This window comes from Mauremys reevesii, linkage group 23 (genome assembly GCF_016161935.1).
Source record: "Mauremys reevesii isolate NIE-2019 linkage group 23, ASM1616193v1, whole genome shotgun sequence".
Taxonomy (NCBI): Eukaryota; Metazoa; Chordata; order Testudines; family Geoemydidae; genus Mauremys; species Mauremys reevesii.
This window is the reverse complement of record NC_052645.1, coordinates 10295218-10316243: the sequence shown is the minus strand read 5'-3', so window position 1 is coordinate 10316243 and position 21026 is coordinate 10295218. Positions and strand designations below refer to the sequence as shown.

Here is a 21026-nt window from a genome sequence, read left to right as displayed (position 1 = left end):
TAATTGCAAACCTGCAGCGAGATAAGTGACCTACCAGGGAGGGTGCCATTTTTGCAGCTGAAGCATTCCCGTCCCAGCTCCGTACAGGTCTGCATGTGATTTATATAGTAATTGTTCCCCATTGTCTGCAGCACATAGATTCATTACCCCGGAGACCAGACTCCCAGGCTTCAGCTTTCCTGTACAGACCACGTATCCATCATTTTGTACAGAGCTCCATGACACAGGCTGAGTCCACAGCAAAGACGCAGCAGGGAATCGGAGCGCATTTGGATGGAACTGTCTCTGACTGACAATTCAAAATTAAGTTGAGCAATTTTGTTTTCTTTAATGTCTCCCTACTAGTTTGTTTCTCTCCTAAATGTACCCAAATCCAATAGCTTAGACTGTAGATTAAATGAGAGAGATTTACATTATAGAAGTCACAGAGATCAATCAATCTCTCTCCGTTGTGATTTGTGGTCCCTTTATAGATTTATCTACTTGACAAAGACTGTGGGGTTAACTACATATTTTTACAAGATTACATCCATCTTTCAGTGAAACGGTCTCAACAGCCCTGTCGCTCACAGCACAAATCATTCTTTGTGGCTTCTTTGTCGTTTTTTCCTTGATGTATAAAGAGTTGTGATAGCCACTGCAGTAGGCTGCCCATGAATCTAGTCAATCACTGTGCAGTTAGTGAATTTTGCTGACAGTTTTTTCCCCTTGTTTCCTTTAGAGGATCAGCACAGTGGTGACGTAGTGTAGAAAGATACCCCAGCGAAATATATTTACTGGTTGGATTGAAAAAAATCTGTTTCTCAGAGCTTAGTTTTGTGTGGGTGTGTGTGTGTGTGTGTGGGGGGGGTGTTGTTATCTCACACCCAAACTTTGATCTAGGAGGCAGTTTATATAATAATTATTTACTAATTGAGGAGGGATGATCTTATGGTTCAGGCATTAGATGGGGGATTCGGTAGATCTGGGTTTTATTCCTGCCACAAAATCCATGTGACATTTGGCTGGTCACATGGAGCCAGATTTGTAATGGGACTTAAGTCAAAATCAAAATGAAACATTTCTAGTGACCCAAACTGATTCTTTTTCCCCTGATTTTTGGATGGGCTATGAAGTGGTGAGGCATTTTGCTTCCACAGAAATCCCCTTCCCTCTGCTGACGGGCTAGAACTCTATTGCTGATTGAGTCCACAACGGGTGAAACTCACCAGGCTGCTCAGGGCCATCACTTAAGCCAATGGCCTTGATCCTGCAAACACCTGCATCACCTTACGGACACAAGTAGCTCCACTGATGTCAATAACACCATCCCCATTTTGAAGAGGAGGAAATGAACGTCTATGGAGGTGAAGTGACCCACCCAAAGTCAAAGTGCATCCGTGGCAAAGCCAGGAATTAGACCCAAGTTTTCTGACTCCCATCCCAGTGCTTTACCCACTAGACTCTGCTGCCACTCCTAGTATTACATGAATAAGTTCAAGTAACCTTACTGGAAAGCCTGTTCTGATAAGATCACTCGCCCAATTTCTCAGACTCCGAGAGTTCAGGGACTCATCAGAACTTCTGGATGCTAATCCAAACCAAATCTCAATTCACTATTGATTTTATGTGCCTCCAATACCATCACACTTTCAGAATGTCCATCCCTATCAAAGGGAGGCACCTGCTTGTAAAAGTACATGGCTAACATCCCTAGCAAAATGATTTATTCATTCCAGGCAAGTCAGACTGGAATCTTACACGTTTTAGACAGCTGATGGCCATAGTGTCTTGCATGGTGTGGTTTTGGAGAGCTACTTAACAGCCAGGTGTCTGGCCTCTGTGTATCAGTCAAAGAAAGAAAACTAAGCAAAACAGGGGACACACACACACACACGCCCCTCTTAGAAAGGGCAAAAGAGGAAATGTCAGTTTCAAATGCTTCTCTCCCCCCTCACCCCCCAACCCCGCCCTGCTCTAGCACAGTTCATTGGTACATACAGACTTTTGGACTGAGCAAATTCAGTTTGACAGCCACAGCAGAATCACTTGTGAATGACTGGGAGATTTTTGTCAGGTTGTACAAATGAATCAGCCAGAGTGATGTTGCATGAGAAACAGAATCTTCTGAAGAACAAAATAGCCCTTCTGGGCCAGAAGTTCACCTTAAATTCAACCATGTGATTGGAAATGTCATGGATGGTGATGGCCTTTGCGAGATGTTAAATGGAAAATCACAGAAGGCTGAAAAAAAAAAAGACCCCTTGGGGTCAACGAGGTGACAGTAGAAAATAAGAAGTGGTGTGTGACACTGGGTGCAGCTCACCCCTGTGTGCAATTCACCTTGCTGTTGAGAGCCAGCATGATGACTGTGCATCACTGAAGACCTTATGGCTGAAGTGGGACATGGTGCTTGGCATGGGGTGGATTTCACGCTGACTCCTTTATCGGCAGTCTTAACTGAGAGGCCAAGCACCAGAAAGAACGAGGAATTAATTTACTATGTCGTCACTTCACAAAGAGAGAGCCCCTCCAGAGCAGAAGTGAGGCCCATGGGGTGGGGGGGAATCTGACATGCCCCCCATTGATGGTGTTTGTTCTATGGGGATGGGGGGTCTAGTGGATAGGGAACTGGCCTGGGAATCAGGAGACCTAGGTGCTACTTGCTGCTTTGCTGTTTCCCTTAAGCAAGTCACTTCAGCCCAGATCCATGAAGGCATTTAGGCACTTAAATCCCAGATGTAGGTGCCACTTCAATCCACAAAATGCCCATCCAGTGGCTGCCTAAATTGTCCAGGCACCAAACTTTGTGCTGTGAATGTCCCTTAGATGTCTCCATTTCTGCCTCCGGGCATGCAACGAGCCACCCTGGCAGCCACATGGATGTCTGTGTCACACCAAAGCCCAGTGCAATCCTCAGACCAGATGAAGGTAGGCATTCCATAAGAACAGCCAGACTGGGTCAGACCAAAGGTCCATCTAGCCCAGTATCCTGTCTTCCAACAGTGGCCAATGCCAGGTGCCCCAGAGGGAATGAACAGACCAGGTTATCACCAAGTGATCCATCCCCTGTTGCCCATTCCCAGCTTCTGGCAAACAGAGGCTAGGGACACTGTCCCTGCCCATCCTGAATAATAGCCATTGATGGACCTATCCTCCATGAACTTACCTAGTTCCTTTTTGAACCTTGTTATAGTCTTGGCCTTCACAACATCCTCTGGCAAGGAGTTCCACAGGTTGACTGTGCGTTGTGTGAAGAAATGTGTCCTTTTGTTTGCTTTAAACCTGCTGCCTATTCATCTCATTTGGTGACCCCTAGTTCTCATGTTATGAGAAGGAGTAAATAACATTTCCTTATCTACTTTCTCCACACCAGTCATGATTTTATAGACCTCAATCATACCTCCCCCCCTTAGTCGTCTCTTTTCCAAGCTGAAAAGTCCCAGTCTTATTAATCTCTCCTCATACGGCAGCTGTTCCATACCCCTAATCATTTCTGTTGCCCTTTTCGGAACCTTTTCCAATTCCAATATATCTTTTTTGAGATGGGGAGACCGCATCTTCATGCAGTATTCAAGGTGTGGGCGTACCATGGATTATAAAGAGGCAATATGATATTTTTTGCCTTATTATCTATCCCTTTCCTAATGATTCCCCCATCTTTCTTGCCAGCTGGGCCCGCTGCAATGCCCAAGTCCCTTTGTGGGTCTGGGCCTTCTTCTCTCTCTGCTTCCATTTCCCATGGGGGAAATGCCTCTTGCCTCTCTGTGCAGTATACATTGAAATCTACTGATGAAATTCACCTCTGTGCAGAGGACCAGCACAGAGCTAGGATACGTTCCACATAAACCTTCAAAACTGGTCTGAAATACTGCATAGGCCTTTCACTGTCCCTCTGCACAACAGTGAGTTTCACTGTCTATGAATTAAAGTGTATTATTAATTCTCCAGGACTGTCAACCTGGCCTTTCCACAAGCATCCAGTTCAATAAAGGGAAAAGTATCGTTCCAAAATATATTATTGCTGAGCGCTCTGAAGAGCTCTAGTGTCAGTCTGAAGAATACACGTGGGCCTCCGCTTCCCTTGTAGTGCTTGGTGAGCATCTAATCTCCCTGCTGTCATCTCAATACCTCCCTAATACTTGTTTAAACAGATCTAAAATTACCTGTAGCTCTTGTAAAGAAAGGGATGGCGTCCTTCTATTCCACCGGGGTAAATAAGCACTTGAAACGACAGGAGACGGCCGAGTTGCACGCTCCCCTACAATTCAGCCTGCATTAGCTACAGTTGGCATGTGATTTTTATTTTGCTTCTGCTGCAGCTACACCTCTGTTTATCCTTGTTTCCTCGTGGTGCCTTGGCGCTTTTCAGCGAGGCGGCACAGACCCGTAGAGCATTCTTGTTCATGCTGTACAATTAAACGTCAGAGGGTTTCCAGAATGATAGCTGGGATTCTGATCCTCCATATTCCATCTCATCCCCTAAGAGCGATTTGTTGCCCTTGGGTAAGGACACAGCTCCCTGCCCCTGCAAATCTGCAAGAGAAAAAAGGGAAATAGTATAGTTTCTCCCAAGGGCAGCAGGGGATAACTCAGAGCCTAATAATTTGAGCTTGTCACCAGAAGAGAGAGATTTGAATGCTGGGAGCTGGCTTGGTCACAGAATTACTGTGTGGCTGGCTGTCTCTCTTGCTTTGAGAGAGGAGCGATGGGCTAGGGCATATGCCTAGCATTCAAGAGCCGTGGGTTTCAGTCCGGATTTAGTCACAAGCTTCCCGTGTGCAACCCAGGTTACATAATTTAGCATCTCAGGGCCAGATTTTCAAAGGCCTTGCATAATGCAATGATACCCCTTATGGAGAGACCTAAAGCTGAAGATCGGCCCCTGGTGTGATTTCCCCATGGCAGCTTAGGTGATTTTCAGAATCTTCCGTTCAGTTCCCCATCTATGAAACGGAGATTACAGCAGTAGAGGGCGTTGTGAGGGCAAATCCGTTAAAAGAGGGTGACGTTCTCAGATAATACGGGGATGGGGCAGGTAAGTACTGTGGAGAGCCAGTTTTCCTTGCCCAGATAAAGGGGTAATAACACTTCCCTGCCTGACCAACGCTGAGATCTTCATTAGAAAGGGTGTGAGCTCCTTCTCTGATGTAAGCGGGTGAGCTCCATTGGCTTCATTGGAATGACAATGCCTTCCACCCCCTGGGGGCTCTGGCCAAGGTTTGTAACACTCAACAGTGACTCTGTTTCGAGCTGCAGCCCTAACCTGTGCACAGGGCCCTGATTTCTCAGGTCTCACACAAGCCAGTGTAACTGACCTCCCTGGGGCCAACAGTGGGGTTTAAATCCACAGTCTTTTTCACTAAAAGCATGAACCTCGACTACAAGAGCTGAAGGAAAAAGTCCCCCAGCCGGCACTTGTAGCAGCCCCGTTAACCGCATACATCCATCAGCCATTAGAGGGAGACAAACGCAACATAAAGATTTTTCAGCCACGTTTCCTTCATCAGCGTTTGGGACTTGCAGAGCATCTTGCATGGGAGGAGCTCATTGCGTGGGAGACGTGGAAGCATTGTTAGCTCCATTTGCACAGAGAGGATAAGGAACCCACCCAGGGTCCCACAATGAGTTAGTTGCAGAGCTTCAGACTAGAATCCATATGTCATGCTGCCGGGTGTGGGAGACGGCTAAGAGTGCCAATCTCCAGGCTGGCTGCCAGAATACAGGGCATCTACCCCAGGCTGGTGGTGTGTTCTGTCGTAAGCCCGTAACAAATGTCTGCTTTTGAACTACTATGCTAGTTATTATGGCGCCATAGACAGTCAAATTTAAGTGACAACTCTTCCACAACTAGGTTGAGGCCAGGCAGCTTATATCGACCTAACCTTGTATGGTAGAGGAGGCCTTAGATCCAGAACTTGAACGACAGCTGCGTGGATCAGGTGTTTCTTTATACAGCTTGAGCTTTTGATCCTGGCCTTCTGTGACAGGTAATCAGCAGACAATGGCTTCTTCTCAGGGCCTTGCTTCCAAAGGCTGGGTTTTTGCATATCTGGAGCTGGATAATTCTGAATTAACCTCTCCCCAAGGAATCCCCACGAAATCCACATAACACTTACTAGCACTAAAGTCCATTTGTGTTGGGCCCATTTTCAATATAATCTTCTGAATGCCTAGTTCTTACATTGGTCACATCTCCCCGCTAGAGAGGTCACGTACAAGCTCGGACCACAATAATACATAAACTTCCAATAAAGTTTTTCAAAGATATAATCGGAGTCATCCCTGATTTGCAGTGGCATGAATGAGATCAGAATCAGCGACACTGTCATGTGGATCCAATGATTAGTAGCAAAAATGTTTCTGTGAACAAAAAGCATATGAATGTTCATGAAGAGCAAGTGAATTGGGAAGATGGACGTGGTCAAAACAGATCTTTGGAGACTGAACAAAACTTTGAGATCTCACTCAGCCAGCGGGCTCACATCCTCCTTGCAGAATAAACTTCTCTGCAAGGGTATCATTCCTCCTTTCATTGAGCCAATTAAATCCTACTGAGTCTCTGTTTTGATTGGGACATAAATGGTGCATTGGGCTGGCCTGCCTTACAGGGGTGAATTTCATCCTTAATGTGCATGTGTGTGTGTGTGTGTGTGTGTGTGTGTGTGTGTGTATATCCAGTGAAATGATTCCCTATTCATGCAGAATCAAGCAATGCAAAGTCCCATTGCAAATGGCCCATTTCTACGTTTATGTGGTTACACACACTGATCCTGGGAGGAAGAAATTTGGCTGTAAGTATGCAGCTCACCATGCTGTCTTCTAATGGGATGCAATCCGTGCTGCAGAAGAAATAAAATAAAGACGCAAACAAGGCTGACATTTTTTTTTGATTTAGTATGTGAGCTGCATGTTATTTCCAGGGCTGCAGATGTAATGTTTTGATATCGTCAGCTCTTTCCTGCTGATCAAGTCACCATTATGAACTGGAGCCCAGCATCAACCCCAAGTTGAGTAGACTTTAATAAAGGGAATTTCCCCCCTTCCCATCCCCATGTCTCTTTTTTCAGGGAAAGCAATTTCCATTTGAAATGCACCAGAAGTCCTCCTTGACAAGTCAAATGATTCAGGCCCTTCTGCACGGTGCTGTGGGTGGATCTGTTTTCACAAGGGCAGTGAGTCACCTCAGTCTAAAACTTTGTTTAAAACAGGCGGCCTTGAGAAGCCATTCTTGTCCTCACAGGCTGGGTTCCAAAGCTAGAAAGGGCACCACATTTACTACGGCACCTAGACTGTTGCTTTATAAAGAAAAATGGGTTGTGTCCTTCTGGGGGTGAAGAAAACTTTTCAAAAGTAAAAAGCTGCAGTAGCAGCCCATAGCCTGGAAGTCACAATTCCTGGGTTCTCTTCCCAACTCACTGTGTGACTAAGGACAAACCACAACTCCTCTGTCTGTCCCCAGTTTTACAAAGCACAGAAGTTCATTCTTAAATCTGTCCCTATTCAGCAAAGGACTTGAGCATACGCTTAATCCCATTGACTTCATGTGCTTAAATCCTTCCCTGAAGCTGAACCTCTGTGCCTCAGTTTTCCCACCCATAATATGGGGATAATGATACTTTCCCACCTTTGTAAAAAAACCCACTTTTGAGACCTGTGGACAAAGAGTGCTTTCTACGAGCTAACTGTTGTTCTTAGGCTGGCTGAATCTGACAGGAGCACTGGGAAATGTGACAGGCATGACATTTGCAGTACAAATATATAGAGTTAAACCTCCGGCTGTATTTCTAAAGACAATAATGGCCATTTTATGGGCCTGATGCTGTGATGGGCTGAATGGCTCTGGTGAGATTCCTCAGTTCCCATGGCAGGATCAGGACATAAATTAATGCCAAACAGTCCAGGCTCAATTCTCACCCGGTGTAAATCAGCAGAATTCCAATTAAGTCAATGGAGCTGTCATGATTTACACCAGTTGGGGACCTCTTGATAGCGAGGTACGCACCGAGGAGCCTCACTGGCCAGGGCTGCATTGCAATTAAATGTCACTCCTGTTCAGTGGACATCCCATGCGTCTGTTTAGTCCCACCTACGCCCTTCCATTCGCCGGGCCAGGACTTTGAAACAACCAGAAAAGTGGTTGCTCCCCCGGATGATCCAGTCCCAGGTTTTGCACTGAGCTGAATATACACAAAGGCGGGATTTAGACCTTGTATGGGTCTCGGTACTGCATGGGAACCTTGCATGGCAGCAATGACTGAGCTGCCAAAGTCCTGCCCTTGCATGTATTTGGCTCGGGGTAAAACCTGGGCATGGATTCTCTCAATGAACAGCCTGCGTTGCTATATTTATTTGTATGATGGTAGCGCCTCAGGTTAAGGGCATGGAAGGGATAGCCCCCAGGCGATTATGTGAGCTGACCTTTCTGAAGGTCAAAAAACCTCCACCTTTTAGTTTTTCCTTCATTCAGACTGACTCTCCCATCCCTAATAAAACCTCTGCATCACTTTCTTTGCAGCCCCTCTGTGCCGAGACCCACAAAGGGTTAACGCCACCCTCGTTCTGTGTTAAATTGCGCGGCATATGGAATTACAATTCCAAACCATCTGGATTATCATTAGCCATCAGGTGTTGTGCTCATTACACCTGTTATAAAGAGAGAGGATAATTAAAGGGGGGGGCGGGGAATTATATTCCGCTCACAGCATTGCTGCATTTTATCAAGACCGTCCTGTCTCTTTTGGCTACGCGACCAGAGCACATTTTGCAATATGCAAAATAAACACCATTTGCATGAGGCGGAAGTAAAGATGAGGGAACCTTCTTAGCCCAAGCAGATGTTTTTCATTAGAAAATAATTTGTCAAAGGGTAGAGAGACTCATATTACTAATTTTCAGAACAGCTTCTTTTTACTGTGGAGGGTAACTAGACTCAATTTAATTGCAAATAGGCTGCATGGCCCCCAGAATAAGGGAAGGAGCAATTCCCTGGGACGTGAGCTACTTGCTTAATCAAAGCCTTTCCCAGGAATCAGATTTCCCCTGTGTTCTCCTGCAAAGGCTGGTTGTGGGGTTCCAATGTAACCGTGTCTGCTGGGCATCCATCCTCGGGGCTGGTCCCATTAGTGCCAAGTAGCATGTCACGTTGCCAGGTAGGATCTCTAGGAGGAGGAAGGGCACCACTTAAATCACGCACCCAGAGGCATGGAAGTGTTTACCCAGAGATAATGTAGAACATCTTAAGAAGCGATGGAACAAAACAAAATTCTGTATGGGATGCCCTGCCCGCTTGCCTCTTCATTGGCAGTGTGGTTGAGTGTCTAGGGCACAGGCTTGGGAGCAAAGACAGCTGGGTTCTTGTCCTACCGCTGACGCTTACCTGCTGTGTGAGCATAAGCAAGTCACTGGCTCTCTGTGCCTCAGTTTCCCCTCCCTGACTCATCGTCTGTCTTTGGGGTAGGGACTGTCTCTTACTAGGTTGTGTCCAATGCCTAGTTGTAGGCACTGTTGGAACATAAGTGCCAATAATGGCACCAATATATATAGACGGGCAGAAGCAAAACTCGAGGTCTCTAGACCAAGACATTGGGGAAAATCCTGTTCTGGAAGTGAATGTTGTAGCTGAGGTATATCTAACCTGGGCTGGCTTATACTTGTATTACAATGCTGCCTAGAGCCCTGACCAAGATTAGGAGCTCATGGGGCTAGGTGCTGCATGTGCACATTGTAAGAGACAGCTCGTGTCCCACAGTGTTTACAGCCTAAATAGACAGACAAGACAGAAAGTGAGCATTAGCCTTAGATTACAAATGGGGCAGGGGACAGATGCATAGATAGATTAACTAACATGCCAGGGCACACAGAGAAGCTGTGACAGAACCAGGAATTGAAGCCAGATCTGCTGAGTTCCACTCCAGTGTGGCAGGTTTATCTGTGCCTTCTCGAACTTCCATGGTCCCTCTCGCTAGCGTGTGAGGACTGGATTTTCCACCTTGTGTAATCAGCGGCACTCCCATTGCACAGGTGTAAATGATGACGCAAGTTACAAGGCCGTGAGGAAACTGGCCCGCTGGCCCCAGGGATGCATGAACAAGGTGTTCATAACCCTTCTTTCCCCCTTCTGCCTTCCTGAGCCTTTGCCTCAAACATGAAACAAATGTTATGCTGGCGTCTGAAGAAGTGCTGTTACTTTTCCTCCTCACCCCGTGTGCTTCTCATATTTGCTTCCCCGCTTCCCATTTCCAGACATGACTGCATGTGCAGACATATCAGTGGATTGAAGGCTGCTCTGGTGGTCATATCGAGGCAGACAGTGCTGGATTGCTAACCAGGTAGCCTGTCCTTAGGCATAACGAGTGGGGTCCCACAGGGATCGGTTCTGGGTCTGGTTCTGTTCAATATCTTCATCAATGATTTAGATAATGGCATAGAGAGCACACTTATAAAGCTTGCGGATGATACCAAGCAGGGAGGGTTGCAAGTGCTTTGGAAGATAGGATTAAAAATCAAAATGATCTGGACAAACTGGAGAAATGGTCTGAAGTAAATAGGATGAACTTCAATAACGACAAATGCAACGTGCTCCACTTAGGAAGAAACAATCACTTGCACACATACAAAATGGGAAATGACTGCCTAGGAAGGAGCACTGCGAAAAGGGATCTGGGGGGTCATAGTGGATCACAAGCTAAATATGAGTCAACGATGTTGCAAAAAGCAAACATCAGTCTGGGATATAGTAGCAGGAATGTTGTAAGCAAGACACGAGAAGAAATTCTTCCGCTCTACTCTGCGCTGATCAGGCCTCAGCTGGAGTATTGTGTCCAGTTCTGGACACCACATTTCAGGAAGGATGTGGACAAATTGGAGAAAGTCCAGAGAAGAGCAACAAAAACGATTAAAGCTCTAGAAAACACGACCTATGAGGGAAGATTGAAAAAATTGGGTTTGTTTAGTCTGGAGAAGAGACGACTGAGAGGGGACATGATAACAGTTTTCAAGTACATAAAAGGTTGTTACGAGGAGGAGGGAGAAAAATTGTTCTTCTTAACCTCTGAGGATAGAACAAGAAGCAATGGGCTTAAATTGCAGCAAGGGAGGTTTAGGTTGCACATTAGGAAAAACTTCCTAACTATCAGAGTGGTTAAGCACTGGAATAAATTGCCTAGGGAGGTGGTGGAATCTCCCTCATTGGGGATTTTTACGAGCAGGTTGGACAAACACCTGTCAGGGATGGTCTAGATAATACTTAGTCCTGCCTTGAGTGCAGGGGACTGGACTAGATGACCTCGCGAGGTCCCTCCAGTTCTATGATTCTATCCTTCAGCCCAGAATTTGCAGACTCAAGCCCTTTATGTGGTTACTCTAAAGGATCCCAACTTTTTTTATGCCTATTCAAATTGAAAGCAAGTTTTCCTAACCCTTCCAGTTTTGTCCATCACTAGCTCATAAAAATGTTTTATCCTATAATAGCCTTAGGGATGTACAAACTCAGAATATATAGAATCATAGTCTTCCTCAAACAGGAGGCGTTTATTAAATAAAACAACTATAGACATGAGCAGGCATCCAAACATCTCTAGTTCCAGCTTTGTATCCTTTGTTCACCAGGATCTCTGTACAGCACCAAGAAACATGTAGCGGCTGAATAACATATTGCAGATACATATCGCATTAGCCAAACTGTGTCCTGCTAAGGAACATCTGTGTGCACTAGATCAGCAAAATCCCAGACATTCACCTGCAACTCAAAAGGGGTATGGACCCTTTCTTGAGGTTTGAAAGTCGAAACAGCTTGGACTGTGTTCGTTTTGTGTTTGTGTACGCACTCAAAGTGTGTATGCATGTATATCTGTGCATCCCCCGTGTGTGTTTGTCTTCTGTGAGTATATGTGCCCACATGTGTGTGTTTGTGTATGTGCACACAGTGTGTGCCTGTACATGCTCTCTGTGTGTATATGTAAGCATACTGTAAGCATACTGTGAGAGTATGTGTGCGTGCTTTGTGGATGCATACTGCCTGTACTCTCTCTGTGTATATGCATGCATGCTGTGTGTGCATAGTGTGTTATATGTATGTGTGTTGTCTCCATGCTCATGTATGTATATGCATAATATGTGTGTACTCTATGTATGTATATGCATGTTGTTGATGCTGTCAGAGTTCAAGGCAATTGCACCAGTATTCTCCTTCCATGCTCCACCAAGGGCACCCCAAAGATATTTCAGACCATTGCCATATATGTCACAGGTCTGTTCTGTATATGTTGGGTGTATGCTCTGTGTGTGTATTCTCTGTGTATATATTCATGTTGTGTGCCTTTAGTCTCTGTGTTTATATATGTATGCATGGTGTGTGCATGTAGATATGGAAATGCTGTATGCTCTGTGGGTGTGCACCTTTGTGAGTGTGTGCACACAGTGTGTGCACAGACTGTGTGCGTGTGTAAACTCGCTTTCTGTGTTATGAGGTTTTGCTTCTGGAGAGTTTTAAGAAAGATTAAGTCATGCAGTGAGCACTGTTCAGCGTATGCCTGGTGCTCTTGGTCCAGCTCAGATTTCATTAGCACCATCAGTTTGGGGGCAGAGGTTGACTCTTCTCCTGCCTGTACAGTTGCTCAGAATTCAAACATCAATAAAAATAACCAACCAAAAAAGCCAACAACACACCAGCTCAGAGTCCAGGAACCAGGGCGCTGATGGAACAGATTGAGGCAACTGCAGGAGAGTCCTAGCATGTGCTGCTTACGCACATCAGGGTTGCTTGTTTCCTGAAGCCCAAAGCCTGAGTGTGTGACCTACATCCACAACACAGCATTTAAAAAGAACTTCACAGCCCTTGGCTTCGATAGTTCCAATGATCTTTGCTCAGACTTTAAGCTATGAAAGACGAGTCTTCCTTATACCAGCCTAGAGTCTTAACAGTTCGCCAGCCTAGTAGGGGTCTCCTGGCTTGCAGGGTGAATCCCACTGAGTTCCTGTGTAAAAAAACAAAACAAAAGCCCCTCTGTTTCTATAGAGCAGAAAGGAATTTCAAGTCAGCAGGGGTGAAAACCTGGTTCTACTGGAGTCAATGGTAAGACTCCTGTTGACTTCAGCGGAGCCAGGATTTCAAACCAGAATTGTATTAGGCCTTTGTCTCTTCTAGCAAGTTGTATGATTTAAAGTCTAGCAGAACAGTCCCAGTGGTGTAGGCCGCCCCCCCCAAATTCAGAGGCAGCTGTATCAGTCTAAAGATGCTTTATGCCAGCAGAGCTATTCCCACATGGGAAGGGGAATAAGATGCACCGCTAGAATGGTTTTACACTGGCATCTGAGCTAGGTGCGCTGGTGTAACTAAAGCAATAAAAAAATGACACCTCTGTGCCTAGCGCTTATCTGACACCTTTCATCTTTATATTTCAAAATCACTTTAAAAGGAGTTAGCAGTAACATTATCCCCATTTTATAGATGGGGCAACTGAGGCACACAGCAGGAATTCATTTGGCTAAGGTCAGCCAGGAGGTTAGTGTTAAAGTCAACAACTGAACCCACAGCTCCTGAATCCCAACTTAGTGTCCTATCCACTAGGCTATGCAGCCCCCCAAAATAATCTAATTATACCAGTACAAAGCCTGTATGTAGAACAGCCCCCCCACACACACACTTTTGTAAGGATTTTTTTGTTATTGTTCACAGTGGAGTAATCAACAGTGGTTGCAACTCAAAATGTTTGAGGGATCAGTTTGACAAGCTTCTGAGTAAGGGCTTGTCTATACTGGAACGCTGAGGGAAATTAAAAGCAACAAAGCATCCTGTGGCACCTTATAGACTAAAGGTTTATATATGCAAGCAAGAAGCAAGCTAGAGATATGAGGTTAGTTCAATCAGGAGGATGAGGCCCCTGTTCTGCAGTTTGAGTGTGAAAAAAGGGAGAGGAGAAACTGTTCTGTAAATGGGCAGCATTCACAGTTCTTGTTTAATCCTGAGCTGAGATGATCAAATTGCAGCAGATGAACTGGAGCTCAGCATTTCTCTCTTGAAGTCTGGTCTTTTTTTTTTTTGCAGGATGGCCACCTTAAAGATCTCTTGTGGTGTGGGGCCTGGGAGGTTTCTCTGTTCTTTTTTTGTTTTTTTATATATTTAAAAAAAGAGAAAGAAAAACCAACAACACTCCTGGCTCCCATACACATACAGCCCCCCAGCCAAAAGCGCGCATCATCAGGGGATCTACAATCATCCTGGATAACTGCACACCGCACCATAGTAACTCTAGCTCAGGAACCAACCCATGCAACAAACTCGATGCCAACTCTGCCCACACATATCTACACCAGCAACACCATCACAGGACCTAACACAGATCCACACCCACACCCACTCATTCACACCCCACGCACACCATGTAAATATACGCCATATGCCATCATATGCCATGCCCTGCTATGCTATGTACCCAAACTGACAGTCTCTAGGAAAAGGATAAATGGACACAAATCAGATATTAGGAATGGCAATATACAAAACCTGTAGGAGAACACTTCAACTCCCAGGGCCACATAGCAGATCTTTTGTTGCTTTTACAGATCCAGACTAACACGGCTACCCCTCTGATACTTGATGAGGGAAATTAGTCCAGATTAACTAAAGGTGTGAATTTAAAGTAGATTAGGTGACCCACGTTAAAACTTTGTGGGAAGCTCTCACTCGGAATTAAAGTGGATTTAATTTGGTTTATCTTAAAGCACATTTTTAGTAAGCACATTTTGAATGAAAGAGTAATTAAAGACCTTGAAGTAAACTCTGAATTTGTCTGTAAAAGCAGAAAACCCAAAACAAGAGACTCAGAGTTGATTCCAATCAATTTGTTCAAACTGGGTCTGAGGTTATGTCTACACTGCAGTCTGAGGTGCTCAGGTAGAGGGGGGCATGGCTCAGCGTTCACCTCACACTCCGTGTCAGTACCCGGCCCAAGCTGGGGAAGCTAACGATCCAACCAACAGGCCAAATGCAGAGATGAATCCTGGTTGCACACCACCTGCAGAATGTTGCGCATATGCTAAGAAGCAGCAGCTCACGTAGACATGCCCAAGATCGTTTTAATTTAGCTGCATGGACGTGGGCACAGGCTAGCAAGGTAAGTACGGACCTTGGGTTCTGCGCCGTTTGTGCACCCCCCTCTGTCATGTCTTCACTGACAGAAACTAGCTTTCTTCCCAGATCTGTCTACGCTTCTCTGATAGACTCCTCCATAAGGCCCAGATCTCCGGATGCAGGAACTCAGGACAAACAAAACCCTCAGAAAACTCCTTCGGTAGAGATCCTCTATATAGCACATTCCCTTTCCTGCACCCACAGTCCATTACCAAACATTACGTCAAATCTCAAACCTTCGTGGAGACCCCTCACTCAAGGAATATTTGGCCTAGTATCTTTGCCTTTTCTTAGCCAGGACAGACAATTATTTATAATCACATATGCACACAAACATTTACACAAATTTTAACCAAAATAAAAAATATATATATGGTGGAATTGGGGGTTAAATATGCAAGAGAGAGCAACAGCAAATTCACTGCATGCATGAGCTGGTGCAACTGATGCTTGGAGTCAGGAGGAATTGCACCTGCTTTGTGGCTTGCCAATGGCCTGGAAAATCTAACAGTGGGGAGTGGGGACTGGGAGCACATTGGAGATATCGGGGGAGAAGCTGCACATCAGGAAGCAGGTGTATCTATTGTGGGTACTGGAACGGGCAGACCTAGGGTCACTCAAAACGAAAGGCCCACCCCGTCGACCGAGGAGGAGAAACCACTGAATCCAGTTGACAAGTGGTTCCAGGTGACAACAAATGAAAAGCAGGGATGGGAGTGAGGATGATCAGGCGAAAACAAGGGATCCAAAGGGGAACATCAAGCAGAGAATGCCAGAGAGCACCCACTGCTCCTCAAAGGAATTCAGTGGATGTCGCCCAGAGGAGCTCTGTCCAGAGATCTGATGCAACAAGGGACCGGAAACGGGCCCCCCAAGTTTCAAACCACCCTTCTGTTGAGCCTCCTCCTTCTAGTGCGGCAGATGGCCATCTTGGCCAGTGCCAGGAGGAGGCTGATGACTTTGTGGGGCCCCAAATGGGAGTGCAAATATAAGGAGGAGTGGGGAAAAATGCAGCCAGAACATCAGCAAGAGGTTCTGCAGGAGCCACAAAGGGGCTCCAATCTGACGCCCTCTATGCAGATGCGTGCGAGGTCTCCCTCTCACTGCAGCAGGGGTAGGTATCGGAGGACTCCATAAATCACTCCAACCGCACACCCATGCTCATGACTCCATGAAGGCGCCCAGAGAGCAGTCGTAAGGAACTCTAAGCTGATGTAATTATACATTTATGGTCCACGTCTGCCCTCAGTTATACCCTCAGTTAAATGGTGTTGCACACATGAACTGGAGGGTGGAATTTAGCCTGGGATTTTTCAAAGGAGCCTAAAAGAGTTGGGTGCCTAAATCCTATTGCAGTCCAATGACTGCTGAGTGCCTAATTCCCTTGGGCTTCTTTGGCAATCCTGGCCTTAGCCCTTGGGAGCTGGAAAGTGTGTCAGACACTATCTCTGAATTGAGTGCAGAGTGCAGCCCTAGGTCTAAATCCTCCAGCCAGATCCTGTAGCTCAAACGAGGAATAAGGACCAGTCAGTCACAGTAGTTATCATCACCTGCACGTTCCTTTCAAATTCTTGCAATAGTTTTCTCAGCCTCTTTTCATCCTCCTATTCCGGAACTGAAATCTGCACTGGCTGCCAGCAAAGGTTCCTATTGATTTTTCAAAACCTTTTGCTTACCTACGCTACAAGGGTCTTCATAATAGCGCTCTGGAATCCCTTTGTAATTTGCTTTCTTTTTATACTCCCAGTCCCGTTTTGTGGACACATTCTTTTTATTTATTGGTCTGTCCTACAAGAAAACTGGAAGTTTTTGTACCCGGAGATTTCAGTATTTATGTTGCACAATGAACGGACTCCGCTTCCCGTTGCTGTTTGACCATTTGGATCTGTTCTAGCTGCTACATGAAATGTTGCTTGTAACTGGGTCCAGACTGCAAAGCAACCTAGGACATTCTTGATCTAAGCCCCCAGGGAAGCATCTGATGTTAATAGAAAGACTTATTAAAGCAAGTCAGTAGAATTACCTGTATTTTAGAGATGGGTAAACTGAGGCACGCAGTCTCACCCATGAAATCAGGGGCAGAGCTAGGCACAAGAACAGGTCTCTTGATTCTCAGGGCAGGGGCCTGCCCACTGCACCTCACTTCCTCTTTATGATGTGCCCGGATAATACAAGGGTAATCCTGTGATACAGAAAAATCAATTGAAGTCTATTCCTACCTCTGCCACCGGCCTCTTGTGTGACCTTGGGCAAGTCACTTCACCTCTCCTTAAAGTGGAGATAATCCAAAGAGGGTCAATCAGTTAATTACGTGCTTGGATCCTACTATGGCGGTGCCCATGCACGCTCCTAGTTAGCAAAACAGAACATTGTTCTCTTCTTCCACTCTGCACAAATAACACAACGTACTGCATCTTTCGCCCACTCTTGTGTCACCTTCGATTTGGGCATCTGCGCCTTGAGACCCCCCCAGCCTGCCCTACACATCGTTGGGTATTTGTGAGGACTTCTCCGCCATGGCATCTGAGTTAAGTGTCCACCTGCTCCTTCATTATTATCTGTATGACAGGAACCCCAGAGGCCCTCCATTGCATGAGGCACCGTGCATACACATAGTTAAAAGCAGGCCTCTGCCTCAAGGAGCTCGCAGTCTAAATACAGTAGACAGACAACGTGTGGAGGGGTAACAATGAGTGACTTGCTGTGTCCGGTGGCATCTTGTCAACTAGTTTGATTAAAAGGACTTCAACACGGGGACCTTGGCTGCAAATTCTGTAGCACTCTTTGCCTGCCCTGTGAGCAAAGCTGCTGCACTGGCCTCCCAGTCCCCCCACGGAAACGTATGAAAAAAAATGAAAAAAGTTTTCTTTTTATTAAAATTTCCCATATAAATTTTCAGAAAAAAAATCAATAAAATTGAACATTTTTAGCCAAACCCTGAAAGATTTCAGCGGAAATACCACATTGTCCATAGAAAGCAGCTGCTTTTTGTGAAAATTTTCATTCTGACAAAACCTTTGTTTCTCTGTCAAAAAGCCCGTTTTAATGAGCCCGTTGTATGAATCGGAAATAACGACACCCCACCGATATTGCTCCCGTTGGTTTTGTCTCCCAGACCAGCCACAATCCTGCTTTGCAGCTTGCTGGGAGTGTAGCACACGGTGACACAGGACAAGCGCCAATCCCCACTTTACTTTGACAACGACCAAAGTGTGGCTGCCCTGTTCAGGTGAGGAGTAGCCAAGGAACTCTTTCACCATGCTGCAGGGCCGTGGTCTCTAAATGCAAGATGGAGGTTGGCTAGTGCTGGTGGCAACGCTGTGTAGTATCTACCCCTCACTAGATCACCTTTGGGATTGAGCCTAGAACCTCCACATTTGAAAATATGAGGCATAACAGCCTGAGCTACTAGCTACACTTAACAAGAAATGATAATAGGTTCATAAACGTCTGTGTAGTCCAGCCACTAGAGGGAGACATAGACAAACACTGGGTTGGCAGGTTAGCGCTCTGCCCTGCCGTACACACTTCCAACCCTGGAGGCCACCAATAATGAAGAACACGTTGCATCTTTGCAAAACATATGGTAAGAGCTGCCTCTCAGCATGATTGTGCCGAGTCTCTGGTGGCTTTCTGTGCTGAATACAGGCCTAATGCCTCTAGTTGGCACCACATCTCCTCATCCCTTCAGTGGGCCCTGGGCTTCGAAGAGCCATTATATAGCCCCGTTTCCTCGTTCTATGTTGCAAGATCTCTTCTGCTTCAAGAGGACTTTTTTAAATTTGTGTGTGTGACTGTAACAACAGCTGATCATGGAAACCCAGCAAATCTATAATCACTAGAGATAAGGGAATCATTTATCAAATTCTAGCTTCTTGAACTGGCTGAGGGGAGGGAAGGGATGATTAAAAAAACCCCAAACCCTGCCTATCCATTTTGGCACCTTTGCTATGGATTCAAAGAGCAGCAACAAACACCAGTTGCAATGGAACTGGACAATATCGCTTCTGCAGTCTCTGATGCCCAGGAAGCTTCTGAAGCAGGGTCAGATGGTGGCAAACTACCATGAGATGGAGGAGAAAGAAACCAGACAGGGCAGGTGTAAAAAGCTGAGACCTCATGTTGATTTGAAATTCAAAGCACAATTAATAGTGAGCGTGATTAACCATTGGAACTAACTACCAAGGGATTCTTCATCTCTTGATGTCTTCAGACCATGACTGGATTCCTTTCTGGAAAATACTTTGGTGAAACACAAGTTAGCGGGCTCAATGCAGGGGAGCCATTTTGTGAAATGCAGAATATTATTCTGTGAAACAGGAATCATTTTCGGGAGGTTCTCCGGCCTCTGCTCTCTGGTTAGCCAAATGTACAAGAAGATGCTGGGTTCAAAACAGAACCTTTAAATGGCAACATCTATTTCACAGATCTATATGGAGTAAACTTGGTTAGATATTTCCACATGAACGTATGGTTCTGCAACTCCCAGCACACTTCAGCACTCTGATGCCTCTCTCTACCCCTCTCGGAGCCATGCCTACTGATTATGCTAGCACTGGTCAGGGCCAAGATATACATCTTGGATCAGCTATGGAGGGTTCCAAATGATTCCTCTTTTAAAAGGAAAATCACCAATGTTTGCATGCCCGGAAGAATTAATAACGCACTCCAAGCTGAGAAAAATGTGTTCAATTATTTTTCCTGTGCTTTATTTGAAACTACAACATGTTCACAGCATCCTGTGTCATTCAAAACCTGCAGAAAACAAGAACAAAAGCAAACACAGACCAGTCAAATCTATTAGGGCCCGAATCCTGTTTCCATTGCAGCCAAGGGGAATTCAATGGCCCCTAGAAATTGAAGAAGACATTAAATAATCAAAACTAAATGGACCTTGGGCTAAATTCTGCTCTCATTTGCAAAGATGTAAATCTGAAGTAAACCCTATTCATTCCAGTAAAGGTTACTTGGGATTTACTCATTGAGTTCAATGAGGTTACTCCAGAATCACATTAGTGAAAGAGAGTCCAATTTGGTCCAATGTGAAGATCCCAAGGAAAGAGTTTCATGCTGCTCTTGACAAGGACACGTTCTTCTGTTCCCTTCTGCTTTAGCTTTACTCTTCCCAGGCAAGCATGCAGACAGCTCAGGCAGCTTAGGGAGTACGGCATATGAAGAGACACAAATATATTTTGTCCTCAAGTTGTTCGTTTGCCTCTCTGAAAATTCAGGCTTCCCTCTTTCTTCTTCTCTTCAAATTTAGGGACACTTTTAATACCGAGGTTACAATAAAAAAATCCAACTTTCTCTGTAAGACCACTTCGTTTCAACAATGAGCAGGAAGGGATCAGTTATCAACCAGTGCTACTTGTAACAATTTACCAAGGGCTGTGGTGGATTCTCCATCACTGGCAATTTTAAAATCAGGATTATATATTTTTTCTAAAAGCTCTGGTCTAAGAATTATTTTGGGGAAGTTCTCTGGCCTGTGTTAGACACGAGGTTGGATGAGATGCTCACAATGGTCCTTTCTGGTCTGGGAATCTGTTAATCTTGGGGATAGTCTGTACTGGTTTTTAGTGATTGCAACAGCCGGGGGCAGCAAAGCTAGGTTTAAACCAAAGAAAGAAAATAATCCTGACTGTTTTTATTTTAGCTTCTTTTAGACAGAGAAACAGAGACGTGGCAGCTCAACAGAAGGCCACTGTTGAAGCTGCCAATCACCTTCAGAGTCTGACTTGCCTCCTGGGGGAATCCATTCTAAAAGGATTGGGTTATCACACTAAACATTATCATTAATGAGGTCAAGTTACCTAAGGATACCTGAGAAGGAGAAATATACTGAAAGAACCATGTTGTCTAGAGCAATTTGTGTGTATTAATTTGGTAAAAACAGACAGGCATTTGCAAACAC

General features: G+C 45.3%; 1 long non-coding RNA gene across 1 annotated transcript in view; it reads left to right on the top strand.

Moving 5' to 3' along the window:
• LOC120389347 overlaps positions 1-21026 on the top strand; it is an 85794-nt gene that overhangs the window by 9887 nt on the left and 54881 nt on the right. The window contains exon 2 of the long non-coding RNA XR_005590884.1: positions 132-307. This is a non-coding gene — a long non-coding RNA (uncharacterized LOC120389347). The remainder of the gene's footprint in view (positions 1-131; positions 308-21026) is intronic.